General features: G+C 45.2%; 1 protein-coding gene across 1 annotated transcript in view; it reads right to left on the bottom strand.

Moving 5' to 3' along the window:
- The window catches only part of DHRSX (dehydrogenase/reductase X-linked), a 290,229-nt gene extending 279,438 nt beyond the window's left edge, over positions 1-10,791 (bottom strand). The window contains exon 1 of the mRNA XM_075915713.1: positions 10,652-10,791. The gene's annotated coding sequence lies outside the window, so the exon portion shown is untranslated. The remainder of the gene's footprint in view (positions 1-10,651) is intronic.
- Between the last annotated feature and the right edge of the window lie 10,738 nt (positions 10,792-21,529).

The following is a 21,529-nucleotide window of genomic DNA, read 5'->3' as shown; positions in this document are numbered from 1 at the left end:
AACCGTCCCATGAATCTGCAGTTAGTGTCTGCCGGCTTCTGGGTGGTGTCTCAATGCTGCCCCATTCACCTCCAAAGAGGGGGCTTCCAAAAGCAAGCAGGCCCTTGCTGCTGACCCCCAAGGCATCCACAGGTCCAGTCTCCTTTCAATGGGCCCACTTCCCAGGGCCCATTGATCTTGGATCTGGCTTCCATCCCCTCCCCAACCTTTGCAACTGCCCAGAGTGCTCACCTTCCGCCTTTTCCAGTCCCACCTCATTCACCCCCCAGGGACAGTCTCTGCCTCACTTGTCCTAGGGACTATTCTACCAAAACGTAATACAAAGTTTCCATGTAAAAGGACTCAATACAGAGCTAAAAACTTCTATGAGAGAATGATTAATACAGAGACGTGTCTACATCTACTGCAGGGAGACACCTCTGCCTGCCTCCACCCCTCTCCCCCAGAGTCTGCAGCCCCACTGCAAAGTGGGGGAGGGGAAGAAAAGAGGCTGAGGCTCATCCAATGGGACTGAAGCAGTCATGAGCAAGCCATGCCCGGGAGCCATTCTCCCGTCCATTGCTGGTGCTGTGTTGCTTCAGGCACGCTGAGATGCAGTCACCTCTAGGGTGGGCTGGACAGCTGTTTAACACCTACACAAGGTTTCAGGCAGGGGGCAGTGCGGGCTGCCTTCCTGCAGAGCCCCCATCAGAACTACTGTGCCCTCCTGGCTTAGGAAAAGAATAAACAGGAGGATTGGAAATTAACCCGCCCAGTCTCACGTACCCTAGGCAGGGAATGAGCCATCTACATTAGGCCCCAGCTGGAATATCATGTCCAGTTCCGGTCGCCACATTTCAGGAAACGTGGAGAAACTGGAGAAAGTCCAGAGAAGATCAACACAAATGATGAAAGGTCTAGAGAACATGAGATATGAGGCAAGGCTGAAGAAATTGGCCTTGTTTACCTTGGAAAAGAGAAGACCAAAAAGGGACATGAGAGCAGCTTTCAAGTATCTAAAGGAGTATCATATGGAGGAGGAAGAAAAATTGTTCTCCTTGGCCTCTGAGGTTAGGATGAGAAGTAATGAGCTTAAATTGCAGCAAGGGAGGTTTAGGTTGGACATTAGGAAAAAATTCCTGCCTGTCAGGGTGATTAAACACCGGAATAAATTGCCTAGGGAGATTGCAGAATCTCCATCACTGCAGATATTTAAGACCAGGTTAGATAGACACCTGTCAGGGATGAGCTAGGGCAACTCAACTTTGGAAGCCCCAGGGGCCACAGTGATACTTGCAGAACATGCTGAGAGCCTCAACTTAAGTGTGGTTGCATATGCAAGCAAATATATACAAATAGCTTCTCTCACATTGACAGGCATGAATACAAAGATTAAGGCAAGACTATACAACACGCAGGCCCCATTTAAGTCAGTTCTGGTGATATTAATAAAATGAAATATTTACCCGATTTCTACCCATGTGACAGCACTTTTCATGAGCAACGACAGTCCAAGAATTTAACTACTAAAACATATATCAACAGAAGATCGTTACCCTGACTACTTTTTTGTTTTGGCTCCCACTCGCCGACCACGTGTTGATCCCCGCATAAACCCAAACTGCACCGTGGGGCGCAAACAAAATGTCCGTGGGAAGCATACCAAGTTAATAATAAATATTTTTAAGCCTTTACCTTTTTCTCTCTGCTGCCATGTCTCCTCTCCTTGCTCCATCATCTCTCCTGGTGCCTGCTGCCCCCCACCTCTGTCTACACACCTGCCCTGACTCTCCCCTCTGGTCCTGGTCTCTCCCCTGCAGGTGTCTGCCCTTCCGTTTCACCCCAGAATCCCCATCGCACCTGCACCTTTCCTTAGCCCTACACCCTCCTGGTGCCTCTCTCTTCCCTTACTGTCCCTGCCCCCTTTGCCCTCTTTTTCCCTGATGCCCACCCTGTGATGGCGGGTTGGGGGTCCCCCGTCTCCTGCACCCCGAAATGGCACAAACAGACTTCACCAGCCGGTGGAATAGAGGAAGTTTATTGCCTCTCCAGGGTACAGCACAGCACAGACGTAATCTGGTCACAGAGCTGGGCTAGGATGCCTCAGGCCCCCTTAAGATGGGGGAGACTGGGCCCCTAAACTCCAGCCCCTTTCCCTAGGCTGTCTCCTCCATGCTCCCAGCCCGCAACTCACTAACACTCTTCCAGCCCTGCCCCCCAGCCAGGGTAGAATTCCACCTTCCTTTGTTCCTCTCCATGGGGGGTGTCTGGCCATACTCGTTTGCATAGTGACTCATCCTGTTTTGCTGGGTCATGGTACCCACGGCAGCCAGTGGGGGTTACCCCAGAGCCAGCAGCATAGAAACCAGCCAGGTACCCCCACTACGTCACACACCCACTCACCACTCTCTGCCCCATTCCCCTCCTACGCCTCTGTGCCCCCACACATAACTTGCTCCATCCCCACCTTTCTCATGCCCACCCCTTCTTTCAAGCCTTCTCCCAGCGCCTCCCCCTCTTCCTCTAGTCCCCAATGCCTTTCCCCTCTCCTCTCCTCTCCCAGCATCACCCTGTCCCCACTCCCACTGACACCTCCCCTCCTGCCCTTTCCCTCATTGTCTGCACTTGGCCCCCTGCCATTTGTCCTGTCTCTTGGTGCCTTCCCCTTTCTTCCTCCTCCCCCTCCGCACAAGCCCCTTCCCCTCCCCTCCCCTCGTCCCCCTCCACACAAGCCCCTTCCCTACATTATGCCTTCCACTTTGAGGGGCCGGAGTCAGCACTCAGGTCCCGGAGTCCAAACCCGGAGCCAGCCATGCTTTGCAATGTGTCTTTGAGGAGTTTTAAAATCCCGGGCCGTGACGTCACGTCATGCCCGGGCATCCTCCCCGCCCACCTGCAACGCTGTGCATGGCAGCAGCAGCCAGTGAGGGGAAGCCGCGCTGAGAGCCGCGCTCGGCAGGGATGGTCCAGGGCCTAGGGGGACTCTCTGGGGGCGGGGTGGAAGGACACGCAGTTATTCTAAAATAACACTGATCTGTCCAAAAGTGGTCAAATTTCTTCACCAATGCAAGCTCATTTGATTCAATGATCTTTTACCAATGTGACTGAGAGCAGAATTTGTCATGGAATATGTGTATAACTTTAGGTGTTTGAAGTAATCTTTTCAGAACTTTTTACCCACTTTTATTCTACATCTGACCTCATTGGTAACACTGGTATGATGTGGGAAGAATCCTCTGTGAAGCAAAATGGCAACAGTTGCTTTGCAATTTCTATACACTATAGAAATTTCTATAATTTTTTTTAGGATAAATATTGACATTCAATTACTTCTTTTGTCCAAATTTCTGTACATGTGTATATTTACAGGGTCACAATAAGTTAACTATCTAATAACTTTTCCCCTAACTTTCTAGGGCAGGGGTGGGCAATAATTTTTGACCGGGGGCCACTTCAGAAATTTTTGAAGAGGCCTCAGGCTGCCCTGGAAGGGGCAGGGCCTCAGGAAGAAGGGGCAGGGCCAGGACACTTCCATGCTTCCCCACCCACAGACTCTAATTGGTCTGGGGGTGAGGGAGCGTGCAAAATCCTTGCCCCCCCTCCCCCCGAGAGAACCAACTGTTCTGAACAGCTGGCGGTTCCCTCTAGATACCCGTGCCCCTGGTGGTAGGAGGAGACTTTGCATGCTCCCCCTGTTGCCCCCAGGTCAATCAGAGCCTGGGGAGGGGAGCACATGAAATCTCTCGCTCCCTGCCCCCACCCTGCAAAGGAGTGCCATGCTTAGAGTCAACCGCCAACTGAGCAGCTGAGCCCCTTGCAGGGCAGGTGGAGACTTCACATGCTCCCTCTCACCTCAAAGTCCTGATTGGCCTGGGGGTGGGGCAAGCACACAGTCTCCTCCCACCCTGCCCCCATTCTGCAAGGAGCATGCAGTGCGTAGAAGCGTTGCATCCTGTGCAGGGCAGGAGCAGACTTCACATGTTTCCCCTCCCCCCCAGGCCAATCAGGGGTTGGGGGAGTGCATGAAGTCTCCTCCCTCCCCGCCAGGAGCACGTGGCATTTCTAAGCACTACACACTCCTTGCAGGCAGGGCGGGTGGAGACTTTGCACACTTCCCAGGATTGGTTAGATGAAAACAAAGACAGTTCCAAACTTGTAAGTGACAAGCAGAAAGCGTTCATTGAATGACAAAATGATCTCAGTTTCCATCTCAAAGAAATATAGGTTTAAGTTCCTACAGAACAAAGTTCAGTTTGAACTGAGGAGAATGCAGAATGAGTGATGGGAGAGAAAGGCTGCAAAAGCTCAGCATTACATGGATACAAACAATGCCAAGATATTCTTTAATTCTCTCTTAGCTGTCTATGAGCCATCTAACTCTGGCACAGTTCTTCTGAAATTGGCAGATGACATAACCCTCATAAAAGACAAGGAGGGAATCATACAGAGATGGACTGAACACTTCAATAGTGTACTCAATAGACCATCAACTGTTGATCAGTGTGTCCTTGATTGCCAGGAAATCCATCAAAAAGAATGTCAGTCTCTCTCCATCAGTTGAAGAGGTCATGAAAGCCATCGAACAACTGAACTCCTGCAAACCTTCCAGAAAGGATTGTATTCCAGCAGAACTGTACAAAGTAGCAGGCCCAAAGGTGTTCCACAATATCTTGAGTAACATTGGAGAGGAAGAAGAAAGGCTATTGTACTTGCCCCAGTGCTGTTCAGTTTGTCCTTTGACTGTCTCCTCAGCTATGCCACAAGGGACTTGAATCAAGACATATACATCCACCACTAACTCGATGGCTCACTTTTTTGAGATTTGAAGACACCACACTAAGTCCTCAGGTCGAGGCACTTTTTTGCAGATGTCTGTGCCTTGATGGCTCATAGACAGGCTCCCAAAACAGATCTTGTATGGGGATCTGAGGCAGGGCAAAAGAAAAAAGAGTCATCCATTCTGTAGGCTGGTATCAATCTCAAATATGAGCAAATGGCTCAGAATAGGACTTACTGGCAGTCTTTGACAAGATCAGCATGTAACAGGTTTGAGCAGGATCGAAGAAATTGTCTCCAGACGGCACATGAAAAGTGTCATAAGTGCCTGAAAGGTGCATCATCAAAAATCATAGATATGAACTTCCCATGTCCTCGGTGAAGCTGGTTCTCTATCAGGGTTCAGAGTGCAGAGTCGTATGTGTAGCCATAGATGAGAACTGGAACAATAATAACAGCAGCAGCAGCAGCAGCAGCAGCAGCACCAGATTACCAACCAACACTTTTTCTGTACCAAATGGAATCTACACTCATTTTAAAAAAAATAAAATATGCTTACAAAGTATGTACTCTCTGCATCAATGCACTTCATTTAAAATATGATTGTATATCATCTTTCTTCTAGTCTCCATGAAATAGCTGTAAAACTATTACTTTTTAAGTGCAGGTGTGTATATGTGAACTAAAGCAGACATGAATTTCAAGCCTAAATGAACAGCGGCATTCATATAAAGAATCTCAGGTAGCTGCAGACATTTGGATTTCTATCTTAATCCCTTAGTTATCTAAAAAATACTTTTCATAAATGGAAGTGACACTTCATGTCCTTTGAGACCAACATTAGGTGCACTTTTCAGAATTTGAATTCTCTGGAGTCACTCTACTTCCCTCTTGATGTTATATTCTTCTCTGATTTTTCTTTCCATTTCTTCATCTCTTTTATGCAAACACAAATTCAGGTAATCTCTACCCCCCATCCTCTGTGTCTCACTAACCCAAACACCAATTATGATTCAAATTAATTATATTTTATCACTCTATTATCATATGCCCCTTTTTGTATCTAAGCTTGTTCACAATGACATGCTGCAACATGAATTTCCATGATTCCCTGATACCTCAACAAAGTTCCTAAATCAGATATGTAATTCTCAACGGCAGACAGCGTATGCAGGACTAAATCCAAATCTTTTCACTTAGGACCAGATTTTTAAATGTATTTAGCTGCCTACTAGAATTTTCAAAAGCGCCTAATGCCTAACATGCCTAACAGCAATTGAATGAGTTTTAGATGCTTAGAAACTTTTGATAATCCTACTAGATATATAATTATTTTTTAAAATCTGAGCTCTAGTATTTACAAGGCATCAGACTGTAACTATATGCTGCACATTAAAATAGAATGCCAAACCAAGAAAGCTATTTTTACTTTAAAGGATTTCTACCTGAACAAAAAAAAACCTGTTTACCACAAATAATGCACTGCAGATTTGTATGGAAAATTCCCCAATATTTGTGTCACTTTACCAGCACACTTTAGGAAAAATCAGTTTGTTCAATTTGTCTTCAAATTATATTATGTCCAAAGGTGTCAAAGCTCAGAATAGCATAATGTAGGAGAGAAAAACAAACAAAAAGTCATAAAAGAAACGAAAAATGTTAACTATTCTTTTGCTTGCTGAGAAACGGCAGTACAAGTTTTCAACAGACTTTTTATCCAATGTACTCTCTCTCGAACAATATTGAACTATCTGGTGTGTATAGAACACACTAAAAAAGTAAGCAGTGGGGTATAACTGATGTGGGACTTCAGGAAGAAGCAGTCTTGAAGGCCTACACTTTTCTGCATTTTAGAACACTATGTAGCCAGGTGGGATTTTTACTCATATTATTAGGACAGCATCATTATTAGTGTTGAAGAATAAGAAAAGGATGCATGTACATTGTTCTTCAGATATATCTGAGCAAGTGAAATGCTCATGAATAAGAATATTTAGCATTTAAAAGGCCCTTCTGAATTCTTAAATTGCACTGCAAGCATTGCCTAATTAATCCTCCCAATCCCCCATGAGCCAGGTTATAAATATAGAGAGCCAGATCCCCAAATAAAACTAAATGTTTGTTGGAATGCCTGTGTTTATAGATTATAAAGCCATGAGGGGTCCTTATGGCTTATTTTGTCTGGCCTGCATAGCACAGACCATAGAATTTCACTAAGTGGTTCCTGTTTCCAAAGTAAATTGGGAACTGGAACTGTGCAAAGATGGATTTAAGTTCACCTTTTCTGTCTTCCAACACTGCTGTTCCAATTTGCACAGGACTGCAATGGCTACGGGGAGACAAAAACACAGCAGAGTACTGGTATGATATAGAGGCACCCTGGCCATACATTGTTTTCTTCTATTCCTGGCCCCTTTTTCCTGCTATGCCAGATCAGAGAAGGGAAAGACACTAAAGCCCATAGGCTAATTCAATGTTTCCATCCCAATCTCTTTTACACTTGGATGATCCTTAATGTGTTTGTTAAAACAGCTACAGAATCAATTTATGTAGGCACACCATAGAGAATCTGACCCACGTTAACCCCATTTTACAGGAAAGGAAGCAGAGAGATGGCAAAACTGAAAAGCTAAGTGCCTACTTAGTCCCCTACCTTTTCAAGCAAAATTCCACAAATTTGAACTATTTTTTTTCCTGGATAAGGAGTAAAGAATATTGTACAGGGTCTTAAACCATTTGTCCAAACATATGCAGCAAACATAGTCAACATTAAGTTGAGAACTCGGGCATTCCTAGCACCATGCCACTCATGCTACCCTGTGGCACATAAAATTCAGTAACATCTATAATTTTACTGTAAAATGTATGATAATTTTTAAATTATTTTATACATACTTGTGATGTAACAAAATATCTTCTTTTAAAATGGTTTCTATAGCATATTAAACTTCTGTTTATATAATGACATACTTCTAATATATTTCACTACAACTTTTGTAATACTGTAACATTCCCTTTGATTTCAATGGGAACATAATCGGAATTTTAGTCAACCATCAGAAGAGGAGTTCTTTAGTACTTATCATGAAGTTATAAGAGCTGTATTATGGGCTTCATAAATATGGAGTTATTCCCTCCCCACATCTCAGATATTTAGGTAGCCGTTAGATGCTTAGATACTTTTGAGGGTCTGTGCCTTACTTCTTATCCATCTCATTTCAATATACTTAATATCTCAGTAACATTAATGTTTAGATGTCAGTTTGAGGGGAAATAAGAAAACACAGGGAGAGGTTGATTTGGTAATGACTGTTGAATTAAGTGAATAGAAAAAGGACGCCCATCATGTCTTTTGCTAGCAAAATAAATATATAAATAAATAAAATAGAAATCAAACTTTCTCCAGATTTTCAGCACGAAAAAAGAAATTAAAAACTCTGGTTTTCCACTATAAACTGATTTTTTTTTCATTTGTTGACAGTTCTCTTGGTTGCAGTTATTCCTTCCTATTACAAATTCATATCTGAAGTAAACTTCTGGTTCCACTGAAGTCAAGGATAAAACTCCCAGTGACTTCAATGAGGCCTCAATTTTATCGTGTCAGACTGTAGTAATAGCATGAGTGACTTTAATGTTTTTAGAAGGTTGCTTATAATCTATCATTTGTTAATACATTACAACAGACAACAAGCATAGTTCCTAAATGCAGCTAGTGATTAAATAGTGTGCAACTATAAATCTAGACAATGATACTTTTTAGAGCCTCTACAAATATGAGGCTGATTAACACTGATTATGACCAGACCTATGAAACATGGCAAATGAATAAACAATTGTATCTGAACTTAATAGTTATTATCTATGCACACATATTCCTGTTTTAAAAGTTTAGCGGCATCTGTGTTAACCTGCCCCACTCTGTCCTGCCCTGCATGTGACATTGATTTTCTATAAAATAATTAACATTAAATGACAGAGTCATTACAATTGGACTGAATTATTTCCCCCCTGTTTGTGGTTTAGGCAGAATGTGTGCCTTTCTGTCATTTTGGAGGGGGGTTATGTAATATGGCTTGGCATGTTAAAGTGTGAAAGAGCACTTTCCTACTTGGGCAGGAAATAGTTTATTTAGCAGTAAAACTGCAAAATGTCAGTTAAGAGGGTCTGGGCCAGGGGTGCAAGCGAAAAACACACTCATTATCATTTAAAACTGCATTCATGGTCTTTTTGCTGTTCAGTTGTTGCGCAACAGACATTTCATTGTGTGCGTGAGTGAAGTAAACAAATGCAGTCCTACTGTAGTTGCAGGGCAAGTGAACACTGATGTCACTGCTGCTATAATCACATTAGTAGGATCTGTTAACGGTAATGTTCAGACTGATCCACTACCCACATCAGGAGACCTTCGAGATGCAATATGAATTGGAGCATAACTCAAAATGAGAAACGAGTCTACTTTAAAATAGGGTCTTTGCAACAGATTGCCTTTCCCATAAGAAGTCTGCTGTAAGAACAATATTGCCATCATAGCCATAAAACATCAAATCATCTTAAATTGGACAGTCGTATTTCACTATACTTGTGCATCTTTAAGAACAAATTCAGTTCTCTCTCTCTCTCTCTCTCTCTCTCTCTCTCACACACACACACACACACATACACACACGCACGATATCCCAGACAGAGGGAATAATACGTATTGAAGTTAGGAATCTACTCCCATTCTTCAATGCTATTCGAACAAGGACAGAAACATCAGAAAGTGAACGTTTAGTACCATTTTCATTTCTAAAGGGCTTCTCGCGTTTAAAGATAACGTCTCTATGTCTTTAAATATGCTCCAGTATTATAGCACGCTGTAGCAAAACAAAATACAGCAATAATAGCAATAGCATCCAATAGATGAAAATCATTCAGGTGTGGAAAATAACAGCGCAGGATGTGTTTCATGTATGTTCACCGTGCACCTGAAGTACACGCTCACCGATTCTGCAATTACTGTACACACTTTCTCGATATATTCTGAGACAGCTGGGTTTGCACCGTTTTTACCCCTTAGCCACTGAACCTCTTTCATGGGATAACATTTGGCGGAAACAAAGCAAGTGCTTTTGCCATTCAGAACTTAACACATTGTTCCCCTTTTGTAAATCTATTACAAAAGGGGGGAAAGACGGAACAATAAAGAAAAACCGACGGAAAAAAACCCTTGTGTTTTCGTCATGAAAAGTGTACTTTTTCCCGTTGAATAACATATATGTTCTCCATAATTTCCGATTACTTTCGTGATTTTCTCCTTGCAATTGATGAAGCGTTTGCTTTTCTATCGCATGGGCTCACCTTTATGGTCTGTTTAGCACTGCAGCTACCTCCTGCATACCAATGTGTGGCTGCAAAAGGCACCACCACATCAGTCTTACTTTCCTTCCAGCCCTTTCCCTACTACCATCAACCAGACGCATTTTTTAAAAGTAGTTCTCACAGCAATGATAAAGACACCTATCCTATTAGAGTTAGGTGCTATTGCATGTAGGTGCCCCACGATCAAACAGAGAGGGTGGACCTAGCCAAAGCAGGCTGACCAAAAAGCCCCCTCGAATAAATATATTATCTGAATAAAAATGACAGAAAACATTGGCCGCACGGGTGGGAAAAGCCAAAGGGACGGGTTCTGTTTGGTACAGTGTCCACTCATGGAACAGCTGTGGAAGGCAGTCCAGGCAATCTGACACTGCAGTACTTGCTGAGATCAGAAGTGCAGCTGGAAGGTGTTTGTTGTACAATCATTGCTTAATTAAGCACAAGAAGTTCTCTCTTCTCTCCTTGTCTTCCCCTCCCCTTCCACACCCCCCCCCCTCTCCCCACGCGTTTGCAAACAAGCTCCGTGGAGACTCACCGGGTCACCCTGATCTCTGAAGGTCAATTTCAGGTGATACCTTGACTGTGGTCCCCCCGGGCTCTTTCGGCTGGCTTCGATATTGGCTTGGCTTGTGTATCGTGTCACGGTTCTGCTAAGCCGCTGCCCAGCATCCCAGCTCAGATTCCGTGATCGCAATCCACATCCCGGCAGATGTACCACAGGATCACATAGAGAATCAGGAGGATGGCAAAGATGAACAAAGCTACCAGAATAGCCTTGGTCACAGGAGAAATGAGGGACTGCATGTCACCCAGCAGGAGCCACAGCCGGAGGAGAGGAGAGGAGAGGAGTTCGGAATTGCAGCGATCCCGATGGTCTCTGGCAGAAATCCCCCCTCACCCAGCCCCCCCTGCCCGGCAAGCAGGACCCCTCCGCTAAAACCTGTGGTGCATCTGCATTGGTTCGTGCCAAGTTGACAGCGCTTTAGCCACGGGCTGCTTCTTCTTGGTGCGAGTGTGTGGGAGCGCGGCACAGGGAGACACTCACTCCACGGGGCACGGCGCGGCGCTCACATGCCCCCGCTGCAGCTCTCCGGCGCGGGGCTGGGAAGAAGAGGGGCCAGAGCGGGCGACTGGAGCGCGGCTGCTAATCCTGCCATGGGCGCCGCCGGGGCTCCAGCGGCGCTTGCCTCTTCCTTCAAGCCCGCGCGGGGGAGGAGACGGCGGGAGCGGCAGAGCCGGAGAGTTCAAACTTCGGCTCGGAGACAGCCCGGCGGGGGCAGAGGTGGCAAACCCGGCTCCTGGGAAGGTCTGTGATGCCAGCCATCAAAGGGCATGGGGGCGGGGGAGGGGGGACAGGGAGAGGCGATGGGGGTGACAAGATCCCCGCCTGGCGGGAGCAGGGTGCTGTCCCCTGGCTCTGTGCGTGTGGCAGCCGGAGATCTCGGGGTGTGTGTGTGTCTGCGGCGCCGGGGCTGCTGCAGACTGGGAGCCCGGCTGATTAGTATTCCGCCCAGCAGAGCCTTCCCGCCCCTCGCCGCATCGCCCCTCTCTCCCTCCCCTGCGCGCCTTCACGCCCCGTCCTCCCCCCGCCTAGGCTGCCCCCCCCCTCCTCGCAGCCCCCCGTGTGCACCCGGGGAAACCTCTGGCGCTGCGGAGACTCTAACGAGACGCTGGCGCGCAATGGGATTCCCCCCACCCCGGCGCCACCCTCCCTCTAATTGACGTCCCCGCCGTCCTTATGCTTTCATTGGCGACCTGCTGCTGTGACTAGGCGCGGCGAGGCTGGCGGCGGGGCGCCCTGCTGCTTGCCACACGGCAGGGCAGCGAAGGAGAAGGGGAAGCTGCTCAGTCCCTCGCATGCCGCCTCCTAGCGCTGCTTGGCGCAGCTCAGCCCTGTAGCCCCGAGGGTGGGGGTGGGGGCACAGCTCCAGCGAGGCAGCCCCAGCGGTAACGGGGCGAGCAGCTGCAGATCGGGAGAGGCGGCCTACCCCTCCTACCCCCCTTCCCCCCAGCCTCTGGGCTGCGCTGCTGAGCCCGCGCCAAATGCCCCCGCGTGTGTGTGACGCTCCGAGTGGGGTGCGAAGCGAGGGAGGAGGCCGCTGTGCGTGTGGCTCGGGCTCCCTGGGGCTGGGGAGCGGGACGGGGTGACTCACGAGGGGCCCTCCAGCTAAAGCCTCCAGCAACACCCCAAGGAGGAGAGCATCATGCCCCCGCCTCAGCCATTCAGCTGAGCAGCAAAGGGGGAAGGGCAGCCCGCCACTCTGCTTGCGGCTTTGGCTGCCGTCTGAGAACCTACAGCCCGGTCAGGGCAGGACAGAGGCTCCCCGGAAAGAGCTAGCTGTTGTCCAGTTCTGTCCACCGCTGGTGTTAGAAAAGTCCTGCCAAAGGGGAGGCGATCACAGAAGTGCAGCACAAGTGATCAAGAGGGAGCAAGGAAAGCTTCAAAGCCAAATGGATGTCCTTCGGAAAAGGGAAACATTGGGAAGAAGTCAGAGTACAAATGTTTGATGGGTACAAACATCAAGTCCCAGGAGGAATGAGTTAATCTGATGCCGGGGGCTACAGAGAAGAGCAATGGGAATCTCTGAAATGGGATTTCATGACGTCTTGTAGTTTCCATGCTCACCATGACTCATGATTTTATCAGATAATCCAGGAGTAGAGGCTATTTCAAAACAACGTACATTCTAGAGATTTAGGACTTACTGCTATTAATACTAACAAGACATCTTTAAAACTCATGTTGGCCTTATAGTAGTACATTTAGTGCAAGATGTAGCTACAAGAAGGTAAATGTTAAGACTATATAGAATCATAGAACACTAGAATTGGAAAGGGACATTCAGAGCTCATGGGCTACGTCTACACTGGCCCCTTCTTTTTGGGAAAAGCCGGAAAAAAGCGTCTAGACTGGCCCGATCCTCCGGAATAAAGCCCTTTTCCGGAGGATCTCTTATTCCTACTTCAAAGCCGGAAAAAAAGCGGCAGCCATGTTTATTTAAATCCCGCGGGGGATATTTAAATCCCCCGTGGATTTCCCTATTCCCACTTTCAAAATTAGCATGCCCCTTCCGAAGAAGGGGCCAGTGTAGACATAGCCATGGAGTCCAGTCCCCTGCCCTCACAGGAAAATGTCCCTGATAGTGAAATGTCTAAGGGCTGTGGAACAGTTTCCCCAGGGAAGCAGTTGATACTCCCATTAGTTGGAATTTAAAAACTCCCCTTGTTTTATCAAGGAAGGATGGTTTTGTAATTGAGGCATTTGACTGTTACTCAGGCCATCTGGGGATACCCACAATTCCTACCTTGCTTTCTGCCATGTACTTCCAGTATGATCCTGGGCAAATCATTTAATTAGTCCATGCTTCAGTTCTCTATCTGTACCATGTGGATGACAATAATACTTCCTTTCTCCCACTCTCAGTGTTTTGTATTCAGAGTATAAACTTTTCAGGGTCAAGATTGTATGTTCATACAGTTCCTTGCAAAATGAATTGCTTTGCACCTCCAGGTGCAACTGTGACAGAAATAATAAATGTGTCCATGAAATCTTTCATAGCTTCAATGCTCACCATGACTCATGATTTTATCAGATAAGTCTGGTAGTAGAGGCTATTTCAAAACCAAGTACATTCTAGAGATTTAGGCCATATTGCTATTAATACCAACAACACAAATTTAAAACTCATTTTGGCCTTATAATAATGCATTTAGTGGAAAATGTAACTTCCAGAAGAAAATTAGTTATTCGATAAAATGACAGTTTTTCACAGTCTGGCATTCAGCGCTCATTCTGTGTCCTTAGAGAAGCCTTTTTTAGCATGACAGCATTTCAGCAAGTAATACCAAATCTAGCAGCATTAGACATAGTAGTAACAAGAAAGATTGTTTATTACCACTGAACCTGTCAGAATGGGAAACAGTGGTGCATAAGGGACACCAGCACCCTGTTTACCCTTCCACGAGGTGTAACAATTAACTCGAACTAAGAACTTAGTTCGAGTTAACATGTGAGTGCCGCGTCGTGTGTAGCTGCGGGCAGTTAGTTCAGACTAGGGGGATTTAAAAATGGCGCCCGGTCGGGAAGATGCAAATAAAGCCCGGGATACTTAAATCATTTGCAACTTCGAATGCCTACATTAGCCTCCCTAGTTCGAACTAGGGGGCTAGTGTAGACATACCCTCACAGTCCTGCTCCTGCCCTCGCCCACTGCACTCACCTCTCACTGCTCACTGGGCAGCCTGATGTCAGCACATCCTCAGAATTGTGATATGTGATGAAAGGTGTGGCCAATGTCCCCAGTTATTGTTTTAAAGTAACATTCAAAAAGCCTGATTCCTCTGATGCTTACAGCTTCTGCATGTATATATGGTAACTCTAATGACAAGTGTAAATTAAAGAAAGATCAGGTCCAGGGAATCAAACAAGAAATTGATCAGGGAATCAAACAAGAAATTTGCTTTGGCTACAGGCTCTTCAGTATCCACCTTAGGGTGCATCTACACAGCAGGGCTTAAGTTGAAATCAGCTACGCAAATTGAGCTATGTCAATTAAAATAGCTTATTTTGAAATTGGGAGCGTCTACACAGCACTTATTTTGAAATGGAGCACTCTTCCTCTGACTTCCCTTACTCCTCCTGCAATGAGGCTTACAGGATTCGGAGTAAGAAGTCCTCTAGCTTGACAGTATTTTGACACTATTTTGAAATAACTGCCTGCTGTGTAGACACAGACTAAGTTATTTCAAAATAACACTAGTTATTTCAAAATGATGTTGCGGTGTAAACGTACCTTTAGTTATTAACTATTTTCATTGGTTTCAATGGGATTCTCTAGGACAGAAATATAACAGACCTTCTGTTAAAATGATTTTGAAACTAACAGAATTTCACATTGCGTGTTATCACTTGTGTGTTATAACCAATGTATAAGCTGCTCAATGAACATACACGTCAGATGTTCCTCTATTTCTTTTGATTAGAACCGTAAAACTTAGGGATGAGGCATACCTGGGAGGTCGACAAATGCCTTTGATGTCGACTGCGGAGCGTCCAGACTGCCGCGCTGAGCCGACAAACAGCTGATCGGCTCAGCGCAGCAGCCATTTAAATTTAAATGAAGCAGCGATTATTCAAATCGCCGCTTCATTTTCCTATGCCGGGTAGTCTAATCTACATGCCTCTGGCGACAGAGGCATGTAGTCTAGATGTATCCTTAGAGAAAAACCCTGGCCTCGTTGAAGTCAATGGGAGTTTTACCACTGATTTCAGCAGATTTTACTCTATAACACACAGTAATGCACAGCGGGAAAAGTGAAGTAATTTCTTTATAAATAACTGACTGTGAAAAGGAAACAATGTGGAAGAAGATGGCTTGGATTGGACCCTTTGACCACCACCCCATTGGCTAAAATCAGTCCCAAACCAACAGTGACTAAAAGATGTATAGCATATATTCCTTTGGTATATATGGTCATGCCAATTCTTTTCCAGAATATGATCTGAGGAAGTGGATCTGGCCCACGAAAGCTCATCACCTATAAAACCATCTTGCTAGTCTTTAAAGTACTACATAGTTTTTCCATTTGTTTTTGCAAGATCAGACTAACACAGCTACCTCTCTATTACTACGGGAAAGGAAGTTATCAATGGTGTTATAAAAATAAAAGAATCCATAATGGACCGATATTTTATTTATTAATGAACTAAAGGAGAAAGTAAACTTGAAATCGCAAAAAATTATGGATGACACAAAACAAGGAGTTCAATGGCAATTAAAAAATAGACAGCTCCTAATTACAGAGATTATTCGAGGAGTGAAGTTTAAAGAAGTGTAAGATAATACACTTAGGAAAGATTTATCTGAAAAGGGCCTGGAAAACATAAATTAAATTTAGCAATGATTGGCTAAGGAAAAAAGAAGGGTGATGTTGTGCCAAGTTTATTTTAATGCTTTGGACTTCATACTTTTTGGCACAGTGGATCAGAGGAGAGAGAAAAATTGCTTGAGTAAGGCTAGAGGTACAAGTCCATCTGAATGACTTGTTACACACCTTCATTACCATTAGACTTCAAAAAGAATGTATTGTTAGCCTCTTCTTTCTCCTATTTGGTTCAATGTTCAGAAAGTGAAGACTTCTAAGTGAAAGCAAGGGATCCCCATAGGAACATCCCTACTGATACAGAAAATAAGCATCTATGTAGGGCACCACGAAATTTGGGGCACCAAATTGCCCCAAATTTTGTGGCACCCTAAGCAGTTGCATGCTGGGTATTAGTGTGAGCTCCAGCAGTGAGCCCCATTCCCTGGCCAAACCCCTGCAGGCTGCACCTAGCCACTGCTCACCAGCTGTTTCTCCTTCCTGCAGAAGGAGAAACTACAACCTCCACTTGTTGCTTACGCCACTTACCACTGCCAATGCCTCCCGCCTATCCCCCATTCTCCCTGTCAGGTCAGCCTCCCTGCCCTGCCCCTTTCCACCCACCTTGAAATTCTAGGCCTGCCCCCAACAGCTTCTGATCCCCTGGCCACAACTCTTGTTCACAGTCCCCCATTCACCCCACCTCCCATGGAATGGCCACCCTCTCTTCCCCAGCAGAGTGACTGCCCAGGTGCTCGGGGAGTGTAGGGCACCAGATTTAGTAGGGATAGTCCTGCCCTCAGAGTTCATACAGCAGGGAGCGTTCCACTTCCTTCTTGTCAGGGATTTTTGTTTCTTTCTCCTCAGATTTTAGAAATAAAAATCAGAAATAGAAATAAAAATGAAATCTAAAATGTTATTGCAAAACCGTGGGAAATTACCTTTTTGGTGACATAAAATAACACCAGAAGTTTTAAGTTTGACCTTTTATAAATATATACTATTTAAAATATTCAAACTGTAAGGATTTAGTTATTATTCCTCTTCCTTGCTAGGGGCTGCAGCAGCTTTAGCAATACATCTTCAAGAAGAAACTATATTTGGATACAAGACACATGTAATACTCTCTCAAAGGATGCATCTATACAGCAGGGCTTAACTCAAAATAAGCTATGCAAACTGAGTTACGTCAATTGCATAGCTTATTTTGAAACTGGGAGTGTCTACACAGCTCTTACTTCGAAATAAAGAACTCTTCCTCTGATTTCCCTTAATCCTTATACAGTGAGGATTACAGGAGTTTGGAGTGAGAAGTTCTCCAGCTTGACAGTATTTCAACATTATTTTGAAGTAACTGCCTACTATGTAGACGCGGGCTAATTTATTTCGAAATAGCGCTAGTTATTTTGAAATAATGTTGCTGTGTAACTATACCCAAAGAGAGAGTAAAAGAAATTGGAGCAAATATTTTATTCTTTCCAACATGTCAGCCCAAAACCCGGAAAACAAAAACAATACACCACTATAAACAATAGATCTTGTGTTCTGGTATGCAGATGTTTTTTTATTTATTTTCTCTGTTTCATGTTGTGTTTTTCTTGTGTGTCATGAGACATTGTGTTTACTTTCCAAACTCTTCCAGTCAGGAATCTGCTCGCTGCTGGTTTGATGCAAGCTAGGAAAATATGGCTAAAAAGGTTAGTGTACATACGGCAGTTATGGCTGACCTAGAAATACGCTTCCTCAGCTCTCGTCTACTCATGCCCCTTCTCTACCTACGCTACATTGATGACATCTTCATCATCTGGACCCACGGGAAAGAAACTCTGGAAGAATTCCACCAGGATTTCACGATTTCCAACGCACCATCAACCTCACCCTGGACCAGTCTACATGGGAGGTCCACTTCCTGGACACCATGGTGCAAATAATTGATGGTCACATAAACACCACACTATACCAAAAACCCTAACGACTGCTATGCCTATCTTCATGCCTCCAGCTTCCATCCTGGACATACCACATGATCCATTGTCTACAGCCAAGCACTGAGGTACAACCGCATTTGCTCCAATCCCTCAGACAGAGACCAACACTTACAAGATCTTCACCAAGCATTCTTGAAACTATGATACCCACACGAGGAAGTAAGGAAACAGATCAACAGAGCCAGACATGTACTCAGAAGCCTCCTGCTGTGGGACAAGCCCAGGAAAGAAACCAACAGAACACCACTGTCCATCACCTAAAGTCCTCAGTTAAAACCTCTCCAACACATCATTAGTGATCTACAACCCATCCTGGACAATGATCCCTCTCCTTCACAGGCCTGGGAGGCAGGCCAGTCCTCACCCACAGACAACCCGCCAACCTGAAGCATATTCTCACCAGCAACTATACACCGCACCATAGTAACTCTAACTCAGGAACCAATCCATGCAACAAACCTCGGTGCCAACTCTGCCCACATATCTACACCAGCGACACCATCACAGGACCTAACCAGATCAGCCATACCATCACTGGTTCATTCACCTGCATATCTACCAATGTAATATACGCCATTATTTGGCAACAATGCCCCTCTGCTATATAAATCGGCCAAACTGGACAGTCCCTACGTAAAAGAATAAATGGACACAAATCAGATATTAGGAATGGCAATATACAAAAACCTGTAGGAGAACATTTCAGTCTCCCTGGACACACAATAGCAGATCTAAAGTAGCATCCTGCAGCAAAAAAACTTCAAGACCAGACTTCAAAGAGAAACTGCTGAGCTACAGTTAATCTGCAAGTTTGACACCATCAGCTCAGGATTAAACAGAGGGTTTGTCTACACTGCCACCCTAGTTCAAACTAGGGTGGCTAATGTAGGCATTCGAACTTGCAAATGAAGCCCGGGATTTAACTATCCTGGGCTTCATTTGCATGTTCCCGGGCGCTGCCATTTTTAAATGCCCCGTAGTTCGAACTACTTGCCCGCAGCTACACGCGGCACGGACTAGGTAGTTTGAATTAAAGCTCCTAATTCGAACTACCCTTATTCCTCCTGTGAGGAATAGCTAGAGTGCTAACTTGAGATTTACAAAACCTATGTTTAGTTTTGTGCTCTGTCATAGACTTCCTGTGTGACCTTGGGCAAGGCATTTAGCCTCTCACTGTTGCAGCTCCCCATCTTTCAAATGGGGATAATCATATTTCCCTATCTTCCAGGGGTGTTGTGAAAATATATACATCCAATGTTAGTAACATGGACCATATAAGTACCTGGGTCAGATATTACAATTAGTAAAGAGAAATGAGCCTGAAAAAGAAAATTTGAATAAAAAACTGAGTACATGTATAGTTATTCTTGAGGTAGACACCATAGGTCAGATTTAATTTGAAAACAGCTCTTGCTCCTATTTGCCTCAGTAGTCTAAATAGTGGGTGGAAGATGCAGTAGCAGACCCTGGATATTGACTCCTGACATGTGACAGGAGTAGAACTGACTCATGTTCCTATGAGCCAGGAAATAGAGCTCAGTCTTTTACCAATACTCTCACCTGTCACACAGTGGCGCCCCGTCAATACAGACGAACTAGGTGGTTGCCTAGGGTGCCAAGATAAATGGCCGTTGAGAGCTTTGGAGGCAGGGGCGCTGATCACACACCGATCGCACGTTTCACCAAGGGTGCCAGTTGCCGGCAGCTCGTCTAGGGCCGCTCCTGCTGTCACACCCTTATTATAACAGTAGGTAAGGAAGAGACATTGCTAGGGATGAGCCTTTGGGGAAATTGAAAGTTGCTCTATGAAGGATGGTAGACACACAGACAGTTCCTAAGGTAGGGAAAGGGAATTCCCCTTGAAGGGCCACGGCCCCCACCAATGGAAGGAATTGTCATCTCCTTGTGTTAACAAGGACAAATCCAACTCTGTATATAAATCAAAGTCCCACTTGTAATAAGGGCAGCTGGTTTCAACTCACAACCAAAGTTGCCAGTTCTCATGTCTCACAACTGCTGCATAATGTTTCTCTTAACACAAAGCTTAAATAATGTTTACTTTGGGTGCAAAGGAATGCAGACTAAAAACAAGGCTAAAAATGGAACAAGTTTGTTTAAGTGTCTACAAAATGTGTTGTTGCAAAAACTGGAACAAGCCAGAATCTGTTCATATAAATAACAATAATTCCAAACATCATAGACCATTGCTCATGCAATGATCAGATTTTCTTACCCAAGAGAAATTAAATCCTGATGAGTGGCTAAACTCCACTGAAAATGGTCTATTATGGAAGTGTTACATTTGCATAAGGCAAAGATAAAACTAATAGGCTTTCCTCACACTTGAAGTGATTAAATTAAGTTAGTCATTCCCCTTAAATAAGGTATAGAGTCCTCTAGGAACCAACGCAGATTTTTTTTTCTGCCATACGTATTTGTAAAATTTGCAAATATGTATGTATGTATACATACAAAAGTGACGAGGAGTCCTGTGGCACCTTATAGACTAACTGAAGTGTAGGAGCATAAGCTTTCGTGGGCAAAGACCCACTTCATGAGATGCAAAGACCCCTCTGATACTTGTATACATACACACACACACTAGAAGAATTACCTGCCATTGCCCGGGTCCAGGGCTGTCCCAGGGCGATGGGAGTAGCAGGAGGTGTCTCGGGGGAGAGGCGGGTGTAGGCCTCCCATTGGCTGCTGGCTTTTCCCTAAGGCTGGCCTGGGGTGGGGTGGGGGAGCCACACAGGATGCCTGTCAGCTTCTCCCTGGGGTCAGGTTAGGGCAAGGGGGTGACCTGGAGAAGGGGTGTGTGCAGGCCTCCCATTGGCTTTTCCCTGTGCCTGGATTGGAGGTGAGGGGAGACCATGCAGGCCACCTGCTGGGTTCTCCCTAGAGCCAGCCTGGAGCGAGAGGTGGCCTCGGAGGAGGGGCAGGCTTCCCGCTGACTTTTCCCCAGGGTGGGCCCGAGGCAGGGGGGAGAGGGAACTGGTTGGTGGCTGCTCCCTGAGGCATGCCATGGTGGTGGGGGTCATGTTGCCAGCCAATGACTGTTCCCTGGGGCTGGGGCTCTAGCTGTGGTCATTTGTGAGTATAACTGTCCCACCTATCACACTCCTCCCTTTCCTTTTGAGGCAAAACAATCACATTCCACACACATCTCATTGTCCTGGTACAACCAAACCCTGACCTTGCTTTAAGTTATAATAAGAGGAAGCTGCAGACCAAATTTGTAGTCCTAGCTCTTACCATTTGGAAGGGGTTCTTGAACAGACAGATTCACAAATGAATGGACAGATAGATGCAAAAACTCTCTAATATATATATAATTTGCCTCCTTACTAGACTACAGCTACTTAGCTGACACAAATACTGCAAACTACCTATTTATTGTACAACGAGTGATCAGTCCAACCACCAATACACTTCAAGATAAAAAATATACAGTAATATAAAACAATACTTTCATTCTAAACTCTTCCAGACAGGGACCATCTTTTTATTCTGTGTTAATACAGCACTGATATAGTGGAATCCTGATTCATGACTAGAGTTCA

Source organism: Pelodiscus sinensis, chromosome 1, assembly GCF_049634645.1.
Source record: "Pelodiscus sinensis isolate JC-2024 chromosome 1, ASM4963464v1, whole genome shotgun sequence".
Taxonomy (NCBI): Eukaryota; Metazoa; Chordata; order Testudines; family Trionychidae; genus Pelodiscus; species Pelodiscus sinensis.
This window is presented reverse-complemented; position numbering and strand designations above follow the sequence as displayed.